The sequence below is a fragment of the Mandrillus leucophaeus genome, unplaced genomic scaffold (genome assembly GCF_000951045.1).
Source record: "Mandrillus leucophaeus isolate KB7577 unplaced genomic scaffold, Mleu.le_1.0 Scaffold547, whole genome shotgun sequence".
Taxonomy (NCBI): Eukaryota; Metazoa; Chordata; class Mammalia; order Primates; family Cercopithecidae; genus Mandrillus; species Mandrillus leucophaeus.
The window spans coordinates 2,940,058-2,957,515 of NW_012105886.1; the positions used below are offsets into that span (position 1 = coordinate 2,940,058).

At 34.9% G+C, this 17,458-nt stretch overlaps 1 protein-coding gene across 5 annotated transcripts in view; it reads right to left on the minus strand.

Annotated features, from left to right (window-relative positions):
- Nucleotides 1–17,458, minus strand: part of VRK2 (vaccinia related kinase 2) — a 116,255-nt gene that overhangs the window by 88,247 nt on the left and 10,550 nt on the right. The window contains exon 3 of one of the 5 annotated variants that reach the window (XM_011997794.1): nucleotides 16,120–16,256. The exons of the other annotated variants lie outside the window; for them this stretch is intronic. The gene's annotated coding sequence lies outside the window, so the exon portion shown is untranslated. The remainder of the gene's footprint in view (nucleotides 1–16,119; nucleotides 16,257–17,458) is intronic. 5 annotated transcript variants of the gene reach the window in all.

The window sequence follows — 17,458 nt, forward strand, 5'->3', positions numbered from 1 at the left end:
CCATGTTAGCCAGGATGGTCTCGATCTCCTGACCTCGTGATCCGCCCGTCTCGGCCTCCCAAAGTGCTGGGATTATAGGCTTGAGCCACCGCGCCCGGCCAGAATATACATTCTTATCAAGCTCACACAGTATATTCACTAAGACAGAAAACATTCTGGGCCAAAAAACATACCTCAGTAAATATAAAATAATAGAACTCATATAAAGTATGTTCTCAGACCAAAATGGAATTAAATTAGAAATTAATGACCAAAAGTCAAAATCTTTGGAAATTAAACAATGTATGTCTAAATAACACATGGATCCAAAAACTCAAAGTATATTTTAAAAAGTATTTCAAACTAATGAAAATGAAAATATAATTTCTAAAAATGTGTGGGATGCAGCAGAAGTAGAGCTTAAAGGGAAATTTATAGCATTGAATACATATATCTGATTAGGAGAAAGATCTAAAATAAATTATCTAAACTCACATAGTAGAAAACCTAGATGGGAGGGCCTAGATGGGCTAACTGGTGAATTCTACAAACATTTAAAGGGGCAATAATACCAATTCTCTACAATCTCTCCTAGAAAACAGAAGCAAAGGAACATTCCACTAATTCTATAAAACCAGCATCACCCTAATAACAAAACTAGATAAAAATATTAAAAGAAAAGAAAGTACGAATCAATATCTCTCAAAAAGATAGATACAAAAATCCTCAACAAAACGTTAGCAAATCAAATCCATCAAATTGATGGATTTGCGTTGCATATAAAAAGATTTATACACAACTTAATGGGATTTATTCCAGGTATACAAGGCTGGTTCAGCATTTAAAAATCAATTAACATAATCCAACACATTAATAAGCTACAAAAGAAACATCATATGATCACATTATAAAACATAGAAAACCATTTGGCAAAATCTAATTCATAATAAAAATTCACAGTAATGCTAGAAATAGATGGAAACTTTCTCAACTTGATAAAAAAAAATCTACAAATAAAACTACAGCTAAAATTAAACTTACTGCTGAGAAATCAGATGCTTTCATCTTAAGACTGAGAACAAAGCAAGGATGTCTCCTCTCACTTCTCCTATTTAACATCATACTGAAAGTCCTAGCTAATACAATAAGACAAGAAAAGGAAGTAAAAGGTAAACAGATTGCAAAGAAAGATATAAAACCATCTTTGTTCACATATGACATGATCTTATACATTGAAAATCCAAATAATCAATGAAAAAACTCCTGGCCTTAATAAATCAGTATAGCAAAATTGCAGAATATAAATTTAATCTACAAAAGTCAGCTTCTTTCTTTTGTAACAGCAATGAGCAACTGGAATCTGAAATTAAACACAATACCATTTATATTAGTGCCAAAAAAGAAATACTAATACTTAGCTATAAATATAACAAAATACATACAAATGAGGAAAACTACAAACATCTCATGAAAGAAAATCTTTATCATGATATGGAGAGATACATCATGTTCATAAATAGGAAGACTCACTCATATTCTGAAGATGTCAGTTCTCCCCAACTTGATATATAAATTCAAAGCAATACTAATAAAAACACAACAAATTATGTTGTGGATATCAACAAATTGATTCTAAATTCTGTACAGAAGTGCAAAAGATCCAGAACAGCAAACACAATACTGAAGAACAAAGTCAGAGGACTTGCACTATTCAAGTTCAAAGCTTTCTATAAACAATTTTTAAGAAACCATGATACTGCAAAAAAAAAAAAAAATAGACAAATAGATTAATGGAATAGATAGCCTAGAAATAGACCCTATATAGTCAAATATATATAGCCAGTCAATCTTTACAAAAGAGCAAAGGCAATTCAATAGAGGAAGGGTAGTCTTTTCAGCAAATGGTACTAGGACTGGTCACTCACATGCAAAAATGTGAATCTAGACACTGATCTTTCATAAAAATTAACTCAAGATGGATCATAAACCTAAATGTACAATGCAAAAATGATACGCTTCTGGAAGGTAACACAGATGAATATCTGGGTGACCTAGGGGTAATGAGTTTTTACAGATATACCAAAAGCATAATCCATGCAAGAAAAGAACTGTTAAATTGGACTTCATTAAAATTAAAATTTTTCTGCTCTGTCAAAGACACTGTTAAGAAAATAAGATAAATCACAGTGTGAAAGGAGATATTTGCAAAACATCTGACAAGACATATCAAAAATATACCAAATATTCTTAAAACTCAACAACAGGCCAGGCGCGGTGGCTCACGCCTGTAATCCCAGCACTTTGGGAGGCCGAGGCGGGCGGATCACAAGGTCAGGAGATCGAGACCACGGTGAAACCCCGTCTCTACTAAAAATACAAAAAATTAGCCGGGCGTGGTTGCGGCGCCTGTGGTCCCAGCTACTCGGGAGGCTGAGGCAGGAGAATGGCGGGAACCCGGGAGGCGGAGCTTGCAGTGAGCCGAGATCGCGCCGCTGCCTCCAGCCAGGGGGACAGAGCGAGACTCCGTCTCAAAAACAAAAACAAACAAACAAACAAAAAAACCTCAACAATAAAAAAATGAACAACTCATCTAAAAGTGAGCAAAATATTTAACAGAAACTTCTAAAAAAAGATGTAAAGGTGTAAAATAAACACACGAAAAGATGCTCGACATCATATATAATCAGGAAATTGCAAACTAAAACAATGAGATACAACTACACATTGATTAGAATGGCTAAAATCCAAAAACACAGACAATGTTAAATGCTGGCAAGGATGTAGCACAACAGGAATTCTCATTCATTGCTAGTGGGAATATAAAATAGGACAGCCACTTTGAAAGACAGTTTAGCAGTTTCTTACAAAGCTAAACACAGTCTTACTCTACAACCCAGGAAATGCACTCCTGGGTATTTACCCAAATGAGTTGAAAGCTATGTTCACACAAAAATCTGCACATAAACATTTATACCCGCTTTATTAACGACTGACAAAAACTGGAAGCCACCCCCAGACATACTTCAACAGGTGAATGGGTAAACAAACTGTGATATTATTTAGCCACAAAAAGATATGGAGGAACCTTACACACATACAGTTTTGTGAAAGAAGCTAGTCTGAAAAGGTTACATACTGTATGACTCTAACTATATGTCATTCTGAAAACGGCAAAAGTAGAGAAACATTAAAAAGAAGGCCGGGCGCGGTGGCTCATGCCTGTAATCCCCAGCACTTTGGGAGGCTGAGGTAGGCGGATCACGAGGTCAGGAGATCGAGACCATCCTGGCTAACATGGTGAAACCCCGTCTCTACTAAAAATACAAAAAATTAGCCAGAGCGCCTGTAGTCCCAGCCACTTGGGAGGCTGAGGCAGGAGAATGGCGTGAATCTGGGAGGCGGAGCTTGTAGTAAGCCGAGATCACGCCACTGCACTCCAGCCTGGGCAACAGAGTGAGACTCCGTCTTAAAAAAAAAAAAAAAAAGAGAGAGAGAGAAAGAGAAGTGGTTGGCTGAGGTTTAGGGCAGAAAGGAAGAGGAATAAACAGGTGTAGCACAAGGCAATCTCAAGGCAGTGAGATTAGTCTTATAAGACTGTAATAGTGGACACATGATATTATGCATATATCAAAACCCATAAAACTATGTAACATAAAACCTGGGCACAGTGGTGCACATCTGTAACCCCAATTACTTGAGAGGCTGATGTGGGAGGATCACTTTAGCCTAGGAGTTCAAGACCAGCTTGGGTAACACGCCAAGATCCCATCTCAAGAAAAACAAACAACAAAAAAAAATTATACAACACAATTAATGAGCTCTAGCTTAAATTATGGACTTTAGCGAATAATAATGTATCAATATTGGTTAATAAATTGTAACATATTTACCACACTAATTCGAGTTGTTAGTAATAAAGAAAACTATGACAACAGTGGGAGAAAGAGGTAGTATATGAGAGTTCTGTACTATCTGCTCAGTTTTTCATAAACCTGAAACTGCTCTAAGAGAGTCTCCTGATTAAAAATAATAAAACAGCAGGTAGATTATGAGAAAGGGTCACAATTCACAGTAATATCATACTTCAATCAGATATTCCACTTCTTCGCTTCTGGTATCCTTCGGTCAGAACTCAAGGAAGCCCAAACCTTGAAAGCTGACATTAGGGCAAACAAAAAATGCCCCAGTAGCAGCTCTCTAGTTAAGGATAGAAGAGTAGGAAATGAATATCCTAACACTCAGAGAGTGCAGAAAATGCCATTATTCTTTTTTCCTATTTTTCACCTTTTGGTTCTTTCCCATCCCAGCACCCAAACAATTCTGTGGTGATGACAGTGGCAGCAGCAGCAGGGACACACAGAGATCTGAAACTCTCAAGGAAGGAAACTTTCCTCTCCAATCAAATGAGTTGTGGTCCCAAAAGAGAAGGGTATCCAATAACTTTTTATACTCTACACCCTCTTGCCATTTTCCCTAGACACAGGTGCATGGCAAGACAGGGTAAATAAAAGCCCAGATTTCTGGTCAGAGAACCTAAAAAGGAGATTCCAGAGAATAAATACCAAGGAGATCATGGAGGAAGAAGAGCTTGGGAACGTCATCACAACAAGTTGTTTATAAACTCCTGGACTCATAAGTTTATAAACAAGCTGTGTATACGTGGAGCTAACATTAAACAGCATATACAGAGTTCAATAAGTAAACTACCAATACCCAAGTCCCAGGCTGGTCACTGAATGGAACACACATGACCTGAACAATACTTTTGCTATTGAAAACTAAACGAACACTGTACCCCAAACACAGACCAGTCAGAACTTGAAGCCTGAATGCAACCAGGAAGATTACCTGCTAAAACAAAATATCAATGTTCTCCATTAGAAGAGACCCAAATTCTTGTAACATAATATTCAACATATCCATGATATAATTCAGAGTTACTAGGCATACAAAGAAGCAGGAAAAAACTCATGTATGAAAAGACAATGGATAATGGCAAAATGACAGGGATGTTGCAACTATCTGACAGACTTTAAAACAATTATTATTAAAATGCTTCAACAAATAAAGACAAACACTTTTGAAACAAAGGGAAAAAAAGAAAAATGCAACAAAGACAGAAAATACAATAAAGAATTAAATGATGTTTTTGGAACTAAAAGATACATAACCGAATTTAATTTTTTTTTTTTTTTAAGTTCCTGAGGGGGCGCGATACAATTAGGGAGATGACATAAGAAAAGTCACTGAACTTGATAGATCAAAGGAAACTGATCCAACCTAACCAACAGAGAGATAAACTATGAAAAAATTGAACACTACCTTAGAAACTTATAGGCAGTAACAAAACATTGAACATGTGGAATACCAGAAGAAGAGAAGGAAGCTTGTGATACTGAAAAAACATTTGATGAAATAATGACTGAAATTTTCCAAGTTTTATATACACATAAGCCTATAGACTCAATAATGTCAAAGAACTCTCAATAGGATAAACCCAAAGAAATCAATGCCCAGACACATTACAGTCAAATCTAAAATCTAAAAACAAAGAAGAATCTTGAAAGCAGCCAGAGTGAACAATGCATTATGTGTAGGGGAACACTGACTCAAATGATTGCAGATTTATCATCAGAAATGATGAAGGGGGAAAAAAAATTATCAATCCAACATCCAGCAAAAATATCTTTTGGAAAAGAAGACTAAATGAAGACAATCTCAGGTGAAGAAAACTAAGAGAATTGATGGCCAGCAGACTTGCTGTGTTAAGAATTGCTAAAGAAAGGTATTGAAGTAAAAAAGCCTGTAATCCCAGCACTTTGGGAGGCCGGGGTGGACAGATCACTTGAGGTCAGGAGTTTGAGACCAGCCTGGGCAACATGGTGAAACACCATCTCTACCAAAAATACAAAAATTAGTTGGGCGTGGTAGCATACGCCTGTAGTGCCAGCTACTTGAGAGGCTGAGACAGGGGAATTACTTGAACCCAGGAGGTGCAGGCTCCAGTGAGCCAAGATTGTGCCACTGCACTCCAGCCTGGGTGACAGAGCGATACTGTCTCAAAAAAAAAAAAAGAAAAAAAAGAAAGATATTGAGGTAAAAGAAAAGCTATACAAGGAAATTTGGAATATTAGGAATAAAGGAAGAGAAAACACGATAAATAGCTGGGAAAATATAATAGATTAGGTGTCTCTTCTTCAGTTCTTCAACATATATTTAACAGATGGAGCAAAACGTGTGACATGAACTGATGGGATTTTCAATGAATCGAGATATAATACATAAGACAACCACAATATAATACATAAGACAACCACAATATATAAAAGTCTGTGAGATACAGGCTAAGCAGGACTTAATGGAAAAAAAATTATAAAGAAAATAACCAGAAATCAGTGAAATGGAATAGAGTAAATGAAACCAAGAGCTATTTCTCTGAAATGGTCAATAAAACCTATAAACTCGTATCAAGACAAAAAAGAAAACACGATTTGAAAGATCAACATCAAAAATGAGAGACTATCACTACAAAACCTAATTACATTTAAATATAATAAATATTGGCCGGGCGCGGTGGCTCAAGCCTGTAATCCCAGCACTTTGGGAGGCTGAGACGGGCAGATCACGAGGTCAGGAGATCGAGACCATCCTGGCTAACACAGTGAAACCCCGTCTCTACTAAAAATACAAAAACTTAGCCGGGCGAGGTGGCAGGCGCCTGTAGTCCCAGCTACCCGGGAGGCTGAGGCAGGAGAATGGCGTGAACCCGGGAGGCGGAGCTTGCAGTGAGCTGAGATCTGGCCACTGCACTCCAGCCTGGGTGACAGAGCGAGACTCCATCTCAAAAAAAAAAAAAAATAATAATAATAAATATTAACAACTCTATACCCATAAATTTGACAACTATATTAGTTAGGGTGCTCTAGAGTGACAGAATTAATAGATGTACATAGATGTACAAATGAAGGGGAGTTTATTAAGCAGTGTATTAAGGATTCACATGATCACAAGGTGAAGTCCCACAACAGGCCGTCTGCACACTGAGAAGCAACAAAGCCAGTCTGAGTCCCAAAACCTCAAATGTAGGCAAGCCAACAGTACAGCCTTCAATCTGTGGCTGAAGGCCCGAGAGCCCCTCGCAAACTACTGGTGCGAGTCCAAGAATCCAAAAGCTGAAGAATCTGGAGTCTTGATGTCAGTCAATCTTCAAGAGCAGGAAGCATCCAGCAGGAGAGAAAGATGAGGGCCAGAACTCTCAGCAAATCTGCTCTTTCCATCTTCTTCTGCATGCTGATTAGACGTTGCCCACTCAGATTGAGGGTGGGTCTACCTCTTCCAATCCATTGACTCAACTGTTAATCTGCTTTGGCAACACCCTTACAGACACATCCAGGGACAACACTTTGCATCCTTCAATCCAATCAAGTTGGCAATATTAATAATCACAACTGATGACTAAATGGAGCAATTCCTGAAAAACCATGAACTACTAAGTTATCTGAAACAAATAACCAGATTAGTCCTAAGTAACTACTAAAGAAAGTGAAACCATTGTTTGTTTGTTTGTTTGTTTGTTTTTTAAATGCCTTTCTAGGCCAGGTGCGGTGGCTCACGCCTGTAATCCCAGCACTTTGGGAGGCTGAGGCGGGCGGATCACAAGGTCAGGAGATCCAGACCATCCTCGCTAACAGGGTGAAACCCTGTCTCCACTAAAAATACAAAAATAAATTAGCCGGGCGTGGTGGCAGGCACCTGTAGTCCCAGCTACTGGGGAGGCTGAGGCACGAGAATGGCGTGAACCCGGGAGGCGGAGCTTGCAGTGAGCCGAGATCGCGCCACTGCACTCCAGCCCAGACAACAGAGCGAGATTCCGTCTCAAAAAAACAAAAAAAAAGCCTTTCTGACCTATACAAAACATTTAAAAAATGAATAACACTAATTCTACACATTCACTTCCAGAAAACAAAAGAAAGAATACTTCAGAACTCATTTTATGAGGCTAGAATTACCCTGATACAAAATTAGACAAAGATGGTAGGGGAAATAAATAAATAAATAAATAAATAAATAAATAAAAGTATACACTGATAGTCTCCTTAACAAAGATGGAAAGATTCTCAAAATATAAGCAAGTGGAATCCAGAAATATATAAAAATAATAATACACCATGATCAAGTTAATTTGAGGAATGCAAGAATGTTTCAATATTCAAAACTCAATGTCATCTACCATATTAATAATCTAAAGAAGAACCACCTGATCACATCAATTGAAGTAGAAAAGGCAATTGACAGAATTCAACACCCTTTAATGATCAAAACTCAGTACACTTAACTTGACAAAGAACAGGTATGAAAAACCTACAGTTAACATCACACTAAATGGTGAGAAGCTGAATACATTCTCCCTAAAAATGAGAACAAGTCAAAAATGAGCACTTTTGCTATTTCTATTCAGTAAATCACTGTAAGTCCTAGCCAGTGCAATAAGTTAAGAACATAAATGAAAAGCACACATTTGGTAAGAAAGTTTTCCCTATCCCCAGATGATGTGATTGTCTACGTAGAAATTCCCAAAGAATCTGCCACAAAGGAAAATCCAACCCTAGAATAACTGGGTTTACCAAATTCATAGGATATAAGGTCAACATACAAAAATCAATCATATTTCTATATACTACTAATGTACAAATGGAAACTGAAATTTAAAAACCAAGAACATTTTCAATAGCTCCAAAAAATGTATATATTAATATATACCCAACAATATATGTATAGGACTAGTATGCTAATAACTACAAAAAGCTGATACAAGAAATCAGTGAAGACCTAAAGAAATGGGGACACATGCTGTATATATGGTTTGGATGACTCTACATAGTAGAAATGTTAATTTTCCCCAAATTTATCAATAGATTTAGCTCAATATCAATTAAAATCCCAGAAATTTTTGTTGTCGTCGTTCTGGAAATGTAAGTTAATTATGTATATGAAAAAGCAAAGGAATTAAAATAGCTAAAACAATTTTGAAGAAAAAGTTGAAGGAATCACACTAACCAAATGTCCTTCAGTGTAGAACATACTAACTCTGATACATTTATACAACAGATTACTACTTGACAATAAAAAACTGCTGACACACACAACAATTTGAGTCAATCTCAAAGGCATTATGCTAAGTGGAAAAAAAAAAATTACAAATGACACATATCACCTGATTCCACTTAATAGTAATCCCATACATTCCCCAAAAAGCACATCGATACTGATGCAGAATAGATCAATGGCTGCCAGAGATTCGGGATAAAAGGAAGCTATGGTCACGAAGGGATAGTATAAGGAAGATTTTAGGGGTGATGAATCTGTCCTGTATCCTAATTATGTTGGTGGGTATGTTAAAATTCACAGAAATGTACAAAGATTTTTTTCTCTTTATTTTTATAAGAAAAAAGATACAAGTACATAATCATAATACAAAATAGAATATGCTTAGTTATAAAATAGAAGCAAAAATATTGCAGAAAATAAATACACAATATAAAACTGTGGTAGAAAATGCACAAAGAAAAGCAGTAGGCTTCAAGGGAAGGTGGACTTGACATGAGCACAAACTGAATATGTAGAAATGAGACAGAATGTAAGTGATAAAGAGAAAAACAGAACAAGCAAAGTCATACTGGTATTTGTTTCCAGGATTAGATTCCAAAACTATGACATGTTAAAAATTTTTATATTTTCTAAATCACATATATTTTTAAAACAAATTATTGTGTACTTGAAAAAAAAAGTGTATTCTCTGTAACACTGTTAAAAACCCTTCAAACTAAAACTTTTCCTATTACATATTTCACTTTATCACTTATTATTATAGCACAATCAGTTACCTTCAAACTCTTAGTAATAGAATGTTTCTTGGAATCCTGATATTTTGGAGATACTGCAGGTTCGGTTCCACATCAATGCAACAAAATGAATATTGTAATAAAGCAAGTAGTGTGAATTTTTTGGTTGCCCAGTACATATAAAAGTTATATTTACACGATACTGTAGTCTATTAAGGGTACAACAGCAGTATCTTTTAAAAAACACTGTACATGCCTTAATTTAAAAATATTTTATTGCTAAAAAATTTCAGCAATCATGTGAGCTTTTAGCAAGTTATAATCTTTTTGTTTGTGGAAGGTCTTGATGTGGATAGTTGCTGACTCATCAGGGTAGTGAGTGCTGAAGACTGGGGTGACTGTGGCAATTTCTTAAGATAGCAATGAAGTTTGCCACATCAATTGACTCTCGCTTTCACAAAAGATCTCTCTGCAGCTCACGATGTTGTTTGTTAGCATTTTATCTACAACAGACCTTTCAAAATTGAAGTCAATCCTCTCAAACCGTGCCACTGCTTTATCAGCTAAATTTATGTAATACTCTAAAACTTTGTTGTCATTTCAACAATGTTTATGGCATCTTTACCAGGATAGATTCCATCTCAGGAAACCACTCTCTTTGTTCATTCTTAAGAAGCAACTCCTCATAAGTTGTTACCATAAGATTGAGCAGTTCAGTCACATCTTCAGTTTTCACCTCTAATTCCAGTTCTCTTTCCATTTCCATCACATCTACAGATGCTTCTTCACTGAAGGCTTGAACCCCACAAAGTCACCCACAAGGGTTGGAAACAACTTCTTCCAGACTCTTGTTAATATTGCTATTTTTATCTCCTTCCATGAATCATGAATGTTGTTAATGGCATCTGGACGGTGAATCCTTTTCCAGAAGACTTTCCATTCATTTTGCCCAGATCCATCTGAGGAATCATTATCTATGGCAGCTGAAGCCTTATTTACTTCTTAAATAGTAAGACTTGAAAGTTAGTTACTCCTTTGATCCATGAGCTACAGAATGGACACTATGTTAGCAGGCATGAAAACAACATCACTCTCCTTGTACATCTCCATCAGAGTTCTTGGGTAACTAACGTGCATTGTCAACAAGTAGTTATTTATTTTGAAAGTAATTTTTTGTTTCTGAGAAGATTTCAACAGCAGGCTTAAAATATTCAGTAAACTCTTTATTATTCGTGCAAATTTACGGGGTACATGAGAAAATTTGTTACAAGCATACAACACATAGTGACCAAGTCAAGGTATTCAGGGTGCCCATTACCAAAGTACAATACATTTTTGTTAATTATAGTCATCCTACTCTGCTATCAAACACTGAATTCATTCCTTTTAGCTCACTGTATGTTTGTACCCTTTAATCTACTTCTCTTCATCTCCCCCTCTTCTCCCAAAACGGGTGAGGGACAGTTGTTCTCACTCATATGTTTAAAAACAAAACAAAACAAAAAAAACCTGTGACATATGCCTTAAATATACACAATTTTAAAATAAGAAAAATAAAACTAAAAAAAAAAAAAAAAATCAGTAAACCATGCTATAAACAGACGCACTGTCATCCAGGCTTTGTTGTTCCATTTACAGAGTACAGGCAGAATAGATAATAAAGATAATTCTCAAGGGCCTTAGGATTTTCTGAATGGTAAGCACTGGCTTCCACTTAAAGTCATCATTTGCATTAGTCCATAAGAAGAGAGTCAGCCTGTCTTTAGAAGCTTTCAACCCAGGCACTGACTTCTCTCTAGCAATGAATGTCCTACACAGTATCTTCTTCCAATAGAAGGCTGTTTCATTTACACTGAAAATTTGTTAGTGTAACCACCTTTACCATTGATCTTAGCTAGAACTTCTGGATAACTTGCTGCAGCTTCCACATCAGCACTTGCCATTTCACCTTCCATTTTTATGTTTTGGAGATGACTTCTTTCCTTAAAACCTCATGAACCAACCTTTGCTAGCTTCAAACGTTTCTTCTGCAGCTTCCTTGCCTCTCTCAGCCTTCCCAGAATTGAAGAGTTAGGAGCTTGCTCTGGATTAGGCTTTGGCTTACGGGGATGTTGTGGCTGGTTTGATCTTCTATCCAGACCACTGAAACTTTCTCCTTATCAGCAATAAGGCTGCTTCACTTTCCTATCATTCGTGTGTTCACTGGAGTAGCACTTTTAATTTCTTTCAAGAACTTTTCCTTTGCATTCACAATCTGGCTAACCGATGTAAGAGGCCTAGCTTTTAACCTATCTGAGCTTTCGATATGCCTTCCTCACTAGGCTTAATTATTTCTAGCTTTTGATTTAAAGTGAGAAATGCGTAACTCTTTCTTTCACTTGAATACTTAAAGGCCACTTCAGGGTTATTAATTGACCTAATTTCAAAATTGTTATATCACAGAGAATAGAGAGGTCTGAGGTAAGGGAGAATGACGGGAGCATGACTGGTCAGTGGTGCAGTTAGATTTACCAATTAAATTCACCATCTTGTATGGGTGTGGTTCATGATTCCTCAAAACAATTATGATAATCACAAGAAAGCTCATTGATCACAGATCACCATAAAAGATATAATAACAAAAAAGTTTGAAATATTGTCAAAATGACCAAAATGCGACACAGACATGCATGAAGCACACGCGGCTGGAAAAAATAGCACTGACAGATTTGGTTGATGCAGGGTTGCCACAACCCTTAGTGTGTAAAAAAACACAGTATCTGCAAAGCACAATAAAGTGATGTGCAATAACACAAGGTAAGCCTGAAAATGAAACAGATAAAGCAGAAATGCTAAGGTTGAAACATGGGATGGGAGACCAGAACCCTTACCCCTTTCACCTCTACACCTGGGTTCCACAGAGACCAGTGTGAAGACTTAGTGGTAACTGGTTTGTCATTTTCTGAATTTATTTATAGTATCTTCAGTCATATGTATAATAATTTCTTATTGAATGTCTGCTACTTTCTCTTCAAGGATAAAAATAAACAATAGCATTCTCATTATATTATATTCTATCATTACATTTTCACTTTGTTCTACTAACCTTTTACCCTATATACATCCTTGTTTAGCTCTCTTAATGATTTTTACTGTGGAATATAAAATAATAACAGATCCTGCTATTGCTTTACTGTTTAGTTATATGTGCATGAAAAACCTTAACCTTTTAGTGTCTTTATATCTTATCATTTTAAGTATTTCTCTTTTGGCAACTGATTATGAAGTTCTGTCAGTGATCTTCTTTAACTGAGGCTCACAGACTTTTTTCTAATGTAGTTAACTGACAATTTTATTATAATACACTAATTTATATAATTGTCATTTTTCTTTGCTGCCTTTGGCCAGTTACTTACAGGTTGTGGTATATATTACATATTTATTTCATTTTACCACAAATTATATCTTCCAACCCATTTATCTCTTTCTCAAACATTAACACTAATAAACTCTAACTTAGCTGTTTTTATTATTATTAACTAAATACATTTTGAGCTTCCCTAAAGGGTTGATATGTAACTTAACTGTTAACCCTATAATTTTGAACCACAGTTCATCAATCTAATTGAGAAATTTGAACTTTGTTATAAAATTCTATATTCATAACTTATAGTTCTTAAAAAAAAATCCCCCAAGTTTTACTAAACTGGTTTTGCTTTATATCATCAAATCTTTTCTTAATAGTTTAACTCATTTATCTCTTGTAAGTCATTTTCAATCACACACTACTTTCAAGCCTGTTTTATCTTAGTGATAATCTATTAAGAAATAATTTCAGGTTTACTAAGACCTCAAATGTTTCCTTCTACCTCCTAAGAGACATTCAATTTGGCCATACAATAGAATGAGAGCTATTATTTTTCTTAGCCATCATAAATCCTATTTTCAAAGTGTATGAAGTGAGGGCTGAAGTAGTTCTTGACCTCTCTTCCTTAAATAATATTGTAAGTTCTGTAATTTAGGTTTAAAAACCTATTATGTAAGAATCTTTAGCCCTGTTCCTGCTTTTTTGAAGCACTTTCTAGTATTTATGCTGAAATCAGGCTGCAAATAAGGGAAATCTTTCTTATGTTTTTCATTATGGTCTTTATTTTGCATGTCTTTACATTTTCATGTGATCTTCTTACTATCCAAAGATACACTACATAAACAGATAATATAGCCATTATTTTTTCTTCTTGATGGTCTCTTTATCTCATTTTTCTGTGACTGAGATTTGCTTCTTTACCAGCTGCATTCATTATTTCCTTAAGGCCTCTATCCATGTGCCAATATCAACAGATCATTTATAAATTTAACTCCATCTTTCAGGATTTAACAGGTTTTCACAGTCAGAAGGAACTTAAAAGTGCTCCACCCGAAAAAAAAAATACTTATTTTTTTACAGGAATTCTTTATTATAGTCAATCTACATTAAACTAGTTAATTTCAGAAGATTTATCTTGCTCAAAAGCTTTCTGCTAGAGTAGACATTCTGATTATTGTGGAAGACTATACAATTTTTTTCTTCCTCTTTTCATCACACAGCAACATTTACCTGTTAGCTATACAGATTTGTTTTGTTTTCTTCTCACTTTTCTTTGTCTTATGTGGGATTTTTTTTTTTTTTTTTTTTTTGGTCAGTTTTACTACTTTTTCTTCTACTATCCTCCTAATACTGTGTAGAATAAAAGGTTTACATAACTAATTCTCCATTCTCAATTATAATACTCACATTTGATACTGGCGATGTAAGACAGAACTGTAACACATGACTTTTTAATAGAAATAAGACCAAGCATAATGAATAGCTTTTCTTTACATTCTCCAGAATTTGAAATTAATAATCCCATATCTCTGTAAGTGCTCAAGAACATGTATTTAATGTAGTAACTTGCATTTGTTCATTCTTTTCCTTGTTAAATATATATACACCAAATTAAAAAGTATTCTAGTATAAAATCTTGCATTGCAATAGCTAATATCTCTTCTTTATTATAAACACCCCAAAGTTTACCGCTACATGTTCTAACTTCTTCATGAAATCACTTGTGAGTATGTAATAATCATTACTACTGTATAATATCTTGAAATAACTAATTTTAGTTATTTAAAAATAATTTTTCAAAACCTAGACTTTTATTATAAATAAAATATATTGGTATCTGAAACAAATTCTGTAAAGGGGTATGTTCTTTAACACAATCCTATTTTTCTTATTTTCTGTTTGTTTTACTCTTTAAAAGACCTAGTTTTCTAAGCAGTGTATCTTTAAATTATTATCCAATGGAAAAAAATATGGTCAAGAATCATTCAATATTTATAAAGGTATCCATTTTTATATGGTGCTTATTAAAATCATATCATAGGGATTTAAACAGGTCTATTTGGATCTTCCTTTTACTTATTTGACTCAAAACAAATGTATAAAATGCATAAAACTAGATAAATGTATTCAGTTTTGCAAAGGCATGAAAATCCAACAAATCTTTCTCATCAGATTGCATGAACTATTAGATGACTATGCGCACTTTTTTCCATAAAAATATTGTTTGAGGTATGGTACATTTTTAATGTAATTTTTCCAGTGCCTAACATTAGGTTTACTATAAATATCAGATGTTCTTTCACAGATTTTGAGATCTTAATAATATCAAAAACATATCACTGATGCTCTATGCCTTGAGTTGTCAATCTGAATGAAAATGACACCATTATTAGCATCATCACTAACAGATTTCTTAAATTAGCTGCCAATACTATCAATTACATATTTTGCTGTTACTTTAGAAATGAGCTTGTCATAAGCATGCCATTTGCCACTGTTTTATCTGGCTAACAATAAATTCAAGTGTTCTTTGACAAGGGACATCAGTAGGGCAGGGACTGGAGCTCAAATATTTTAATATTTGAGACATTTTAAAAATTGTGGCCAGAAGGTAATTTACGTATCCTCTTTAGGCCTCAATGTCTTCCTTAGTTAAGCTGCTGAGAGGATTCAATGAAATAATTCATGCAATGCACTTAACACAGAGCTTGGCACACACTAAGTGAAAGATTTTAGTAGTTGATAATAAAGATGATAATTTCCTAAAAAAAGAATTCAAAAACTAGTCCCAGCATTTATCAGATACTACAGACACATTTGACACATCTACTACTCTTTACCAGACTCTTCTTTCATTCTTTTTTACTTTCCTGTGTTCTATGTTCATGGCCTCATCAGTGAGGCTTTAGTAACATTATCTCTAAGAGGTTCATTAGGTGGCACTCAGAATACCTGAAATGGAAGCTATGTTCTCTGTGCGCCTCTTTCACACATGTTGAAGCTTCCGATTGCTCTTGCTTGAAATAAATTTGCGGGAAGCTGCCTTTACTCCACACTAAGCATTGGAGAGAGAAAAATGGCCAGTGTCTCTGGGGAATAATTAACAAAAGACAGTTTGTTTCATCTTCATGATAAAATACAGCATCCCTATTAAAAGGCAAATTCATCATTTCCAAAAGTTAAATAGAATGACACTTTTAAAGTAATTCCAGCTGATTAAATTTAGGGCTTTGAAAAAAAAAATTAATTCATGAATATACTCTGAATCTTTCATTTGATTTTAAAATGTATAAATGTTCATTTAACTTTGAGCCCTTGCCTCTCAGTGTTCTATTCTGAGCTAGTCAAACAAGTGGTAGCAGGCATGCTGGGCTCAATAATACTGCCTCTCATATTTAAATACTCTATTTCACTTGGATTGCAAATTAAAGACAGTCTCCTGAATGCTGACACATTTTCAATGATTGATTTTGCAAAACGTGTTGATTTTTCCTACACTGTTTTGCCTCTCTGTGTGTCAACTTTGGCCTTCTTTTCTTGCTCCTTTGCAGCACTGCTGTCTCTTTGAAGACATTGTCTGCCTGATATATAAAAAAAAAATGTACATTAAACCTCATGACTAATTATGTGGATAGAAAATTCCCAATCTCAAACATAAAATACCCCTGCCCAGAAACCATAACAAAAGCTTCTGACTATGTACAAAACCCTTAATCAAACCTTTCACAGACTTGGATTAAAAGAAATCCCAATAATTTATTTTCTGTAAATGTTGTGTTTACATTCTTTGAAAACTTGATTTCTTATGCATATTACATGCCTGTAAGTCAATCCATTTAATAGTAAACACCATGCTTTTCCCCACAAAAGTTTACACTTGCTATTAGTTCTACTTCAATTAAATACTACTCAGAAGAACTGTTTTATTAGAAAGACAAAACTGATTTGTCTTAACACAATGCCCATTTTTTAGTCCCTTCTCCATACTATGCATTAACAGAGTAGACTCTTCACAATAAATTCTACAATCTATGGATTAAGTACACAGCTTCTTTGTATTTTAAAAATATACTTGAAAAGAAAATAAACACATACTTTTTGCCCTTCAAATTCCCCAAAAGATACAAAAGAATTTCTCTAAATCTGAAAGTACAGAGCCTTACACACAGGTCACATATAGGATAGAGCATGGAATTTTTTGTCTCAGACAACCTATTTGCTGGGAAAATCATAATAGAACAGTTCTAGAGTTAATTTAACAAATCACTTTTTAAGAACAGTAACATGCAAG